Raw genomic sequence first — 5,047 nt, forward strand, 5'->3', positions numbered from 1 at the left:
TGACAGGCAGGTAGGCCATCCAGTTATTTTAGCCGGGCCGGCTAAAATGATTGGTCGTGCTTTTTACAGTATTACGGCTTCCACAGATGACATTTTTTTGTCAAAGCACTTAAGATATTCATTGCTATCGGGATGTTAAGAGCATTCCATGGAATATAACAAAAAGTGTATCTCGAGCCGGTTTCTCAAACTTACCTACCCCACCTTTAAGCTCTTACCTGCCAACTACTAAAAAAGCTAACCTTGATTAGTTCAAGATCCGTCGATTTCTTCAATTTCGTAAGGGAGCCCTGTAGCCAGCCGTTAGTTTAACTAGGCTGCATATTGCATGACTGTCTCAACTGCTTTAAAGAAACTAAATTTTATGAATACATTTTGTTTAAAGTATTACCATTATTGAGGGAGGGGTTTACCTCTTGCCAATGTTCTAAAGGAAGAATCCGTACACTGGATGATTTTAGTGATGTTATTTATGTTGCATTGATGGTGTCGTACATTGTCTACTAAGGTTGACTGACAGACAATCAGACATCACCCCTTGTGAATCAGTGGACAGTTTCTACTGTCCTAGCTGTGCTTTGTTGAATGTATCATTATTCCTGTTAGTGATTAAACCCAGACATTCTTAACACTTTGGTTTAAACACATATAAGTAAGTTAATCAACTTAAAACAGGATTGCAAACAGTGGACACCACAGCAAACTCAAAGTGTTGACATGAGATCAACCAATCTGCTGAAAGCATCATGGTTGTCTCCTTTGTAGCGAGTGTTAGCTTTGATAAAAGTCAGTGTGATTAATGCCAAAGCATCACATGTTGTGGTGGATATTTCTTCATTTTGTACGAGCTGTCTATGACGTCTTTATGATTATTATCTGGCGCTTCTCATTTAAGAGTTCAAAGGGACTTCTAGGGGAATCCTGGCCTTTAAACTCTGATCTCCTTGCAAAACAATGGCAAATCCCTCTTGTTTCTACCTAAAATATAGTTACAATATGGAAATAACCAACACAGTCTCACGGCATTTCGTGTTATAGTCACACAATTAATCTATTGATTCGTGTTCACCAACACGATTTCGCCATTTTTTAAGTGTCACACAGAACGATTTTAAAAGCACTGTAAATAATAACAAATTAGAAGGAAAAACAGATAAAAAAAAAATACAGATTTCAGTATTCTGACACAGAACGATTTTTAGAAGCAATGTATTTCTATTGGTAGTATGTTTCGTGCCTGCACCAAATAATAACAAATTAGACGGAAAAAAAGATGACAAAAAATACAGATTTCAGTATTCTGAGGCTCTGAGCCATTTATTTTCCTCGCGGACGGCAAAAAAACTCCGACATTATACAATTTAAAATAAAAGGGATAGGGTTAGGCTTAGGGTTAGATATTGAGTAAGAAAATGTTTTTATAAACCACAGCTTCTGGTCTTCCAAGACCCGACCCGACCGGACAAAAAGACGTGTTGCAGGCACGAAACATACCAATAGAAATACATTGCTTTTAAAATCGTTGTGTGACACGAATCAATAGATTAAATTAATTTCGTGACTATAACACGAAATGCCGTGAGACTGGGTTGAAATAACACACAGTTTAATGAGCACTTTTCCATTTGTCTCTCCTTCCCCTTGGTATGAAACACTGTTTGCAATCAACGCTTTCTCTGTAATTTTGTTTCTTTACAAAAGAAGAATAAATTGTACATAGAAATTTATTATATATATATGAATAAAATATATATGTTCAAAATGATGTCTGCATTTTCCATGCTAATCGCCTGTTTGGTTGTGTTTTCGCAGGACCACTAGATGGAGACATACTATGTAATTTTCTCCTATTAACCCAAATTAGAATTAGAATAATCCTTCAAAATCAAGAGAGTTTCTCAAAACGGACAGAGGTTGTCGAGTAGACATCTTTGTAAAGATTACAGTTTAATTGTAAGAGGTAAGAACACAACACCCAATGTGTCACCCGCACAATATTGAAATGACACTGAAACACTTAACACCATGAGAGGAAATTTCCGAGCACCAGCGCTACTGCGTGTACTTTCCCCGTGGGCTGTCGTTACTCTTAAAAGGTTCAAATGTACTTTAAGCCCAGACAGCCCCCCTGTCAGCTGGACCACCAACCACAGCAGTTTGAAGTATTTATTGTTTGATGGTGACGTCGCACTCCCCCACTTGAGAGGATGTCCTAAGAAGTTTGTCAGGAAGGAAGTGATGTCAAAGCCTTATAACACCCTCGCCTGCAGAGGCAGACTAAAAAGTACCCTCCAAAAAAGAGGCAAGAGCGCAATAATCTGTGTCGCCCGCATTATATTTATAATATGGATCATTATGTAAAATAAGTAGTTCCAGATTGACATGGTTGCAGTTTGACTCTCACTGAGCCTTTATGCAAATACACACACTCACACACTTATTTACCAGCAGCATAATAAGCATTACTACTTTGCTAACTGAACATCTCAAAAGAATTTCCCAAGTCAGTATGTTAATTGACCTACTGGGGTTTACTGTGCTTCATAGCTGAATTTAGGGGGGTGGGGGTGGGGGTTGATGGTTAAGGGTGGGAGGTGTTTCGGGTGTGTAGGCGAATGAGGTACATACTTCGGACGTCACAGCCTTATATAAAATGTGTATGCCCTTAAAGTAGGCGGGCCATGATAGGCATAGAAAGAAGCATTAATGTCAAAGGTGAAATCTTCCAAATGTCATTCAAGTATGATTATGATGTATAAACATGACAAAGCAGGCAGTCTTGTGGTATTGTGTTGTTGGTTTCTTTCTTCTTTTTTTGGGGGGTAATTTCTGAAGCTCAGTCATAAGATAAGGTACAACTGAAGAAGTACAGTATGCTGTCACCTACCATCTGATCATTAGTCAGCAAATGTCCCGTTCTCCAAAGTCAAACATTTACTGTAAGGAAATACCACTTCCCTTTGAAATTAAATTCACTATTAAGTTGTTTAGAAAAAACACATCCCACTCAGCTGAAGTACTGTTTACATGCTGCATTTTTGGTTTCGGTTTCCATGCTTATTAGCCACTATTTAGCTTTAGTTTCTATTCTAGCACATTTTGAGACAATGGTGGACCACAATCAGGAAAGCCCCCCTCACAATGGTATCAGATTAGGCTTTGTTTAACAACCTTGAAGTACTTTAAAGTTTAAAACAGGCACAATGAGATAACATATTCTCATACACAAACAACTCTTTCTCAAACTGTTACCTTAGTACATCTGGCCACTGAAATATAGCAAATATGCCAAAACAAACCACCACATTATTTTACCCTAATAGAAATGTGTATGAAATTGTCTAAAAAGTATGATGTTAAAATAGACATAGTTTAGTTTGTCATAAAATATAATTCACATAAATAGTTATAAGATTAGCATAGTATTTAAAAAATAGTCAATGTTTATTAGCCTAAAGATATCAGAAAAATAAACCACGTTATATAGAATATCCAAAAAACAACGAAAAATATATTGTCAGAATTTCACCAAAAAGGGTAAAGTGTAGCATGTCGAAAAATTAAGAAACGACATAGGATAGCATGTTGAAAAAAAACTTGAAACAATATACAATGTCAAAAATATCGCAAATAATGAAATAATATAATATAGGAAAAACAACATAGTATAGTATGTCGAAAGTTTCAGAACAAAAAAGTCATAGTATAGCAAGTCGAAAAAATGATATTTATATATATCTTGATTGGAGATTACATTCAGTTTCATAAAACAAATCAAGAGAATTGAACAGAAAATAATCTACAATCAAGATATATTGTTACACATAGAAAATGTCCCCATATTTAGAGGATTCTGAACCCATTCAGGATGAGCCTAATCATTTAAAATGTGTCGTTATTTCAGATGTAAAGAAGTCACCTCTTTCACCAATTAATTTGTTCTATATTGTGACTTTTTTCAACCAAGAAGAGTACTGTGGAGGAAACTTCTGTGTAGTAATGCATGGAGTCATCGACTCAGGAAGGAGACACGGTGAGAGTTGGAGCTTTGATGTCAAACACTGATGGGTTTATTCAGAGTATTCGGCCGGAGGATTCACATCACAAATCAAAGAGTCAGAGGTTCTGACCACACGGTAGAGTTGCCACGTCAATTCTGAAGAACCTCTCTCTATGCTAGACCTTTTAACTGGTTCATAGAGAGTAATCAACATCTCTGAAGGAGTAGACTAAACACTGAATCATCTGCGTCCAACGCTCATGGCCTCAAGGATTTCACATCCGAGAGCCCACAAACACCGATAAAGAAGTGCTTCAGTGTTCTCACAACAATTACCCTACGTGCCAGACAAGTTGACCGGTCTCACACTGGGGACAACAACACATATGGCACCAAGGCCTTTCCTTAAAGGAGATAACATATGTCAGAGTAAAAGATTAGATATCTAGAAGAATTATTCCTTAACAGTTACTATGTTTTTTTCTGATATTTTTTACTACTGCATATTTGTAGTACGGCAAACACCACATGTGTGAGCATGATGAGTTGTATGGCAGTCCTCTCACCGCGTGCTCTGCGGCTGGCCTTCTGCCACTACCTCTTTCCATGATTGATGGTGCCTTCAATGACTAAGGGAGAAACATTTTCACAACTCAGAAGTTAGGCAAGTTAGGCAAGTTTAAGATCTAGAGCATGTGACTAAAACAACATGACAGGGCAATTTAACTGGCTTATTAGTCACACTGGTGGTGACCTTTGTAATTATCTTCAAATATAAATGAAAATAAATTTCACTGAAGTTATCTTATTAAATGATCAAAAGGAATTGCAACCATGTTATAGTTTTAAACATGTAGGGGTTTTAACTAATGTGTAACTGATTTAAAGTCACATTATTAGCCACGTTATAGAATATATCAAACAAATAATAGAATCAAATAGAACATATTATTTCAGGGGAGTATTAGTACAGCCTACTCCAGGACACGCCCCCCATGAGTATAAATGCTCAGCTGGTTGGTTGTGAGTAAGTGAGTGAGTGCTTAG

This window comes from Trematomus bernacchii, unplaced genomic scaffold (assembly GCF_902827165.1).
Source record: "Trematomus bernacchii unplaced genomic scaffold, fTreBer1.1, whole genome shotgun sequence".
Lineage (NCBI taxonomy): Eukaryota > Metazoa > Chordata > Actinopteri > Perciformes > Nototheniidae > Trematomus > Trematomus bernacchii.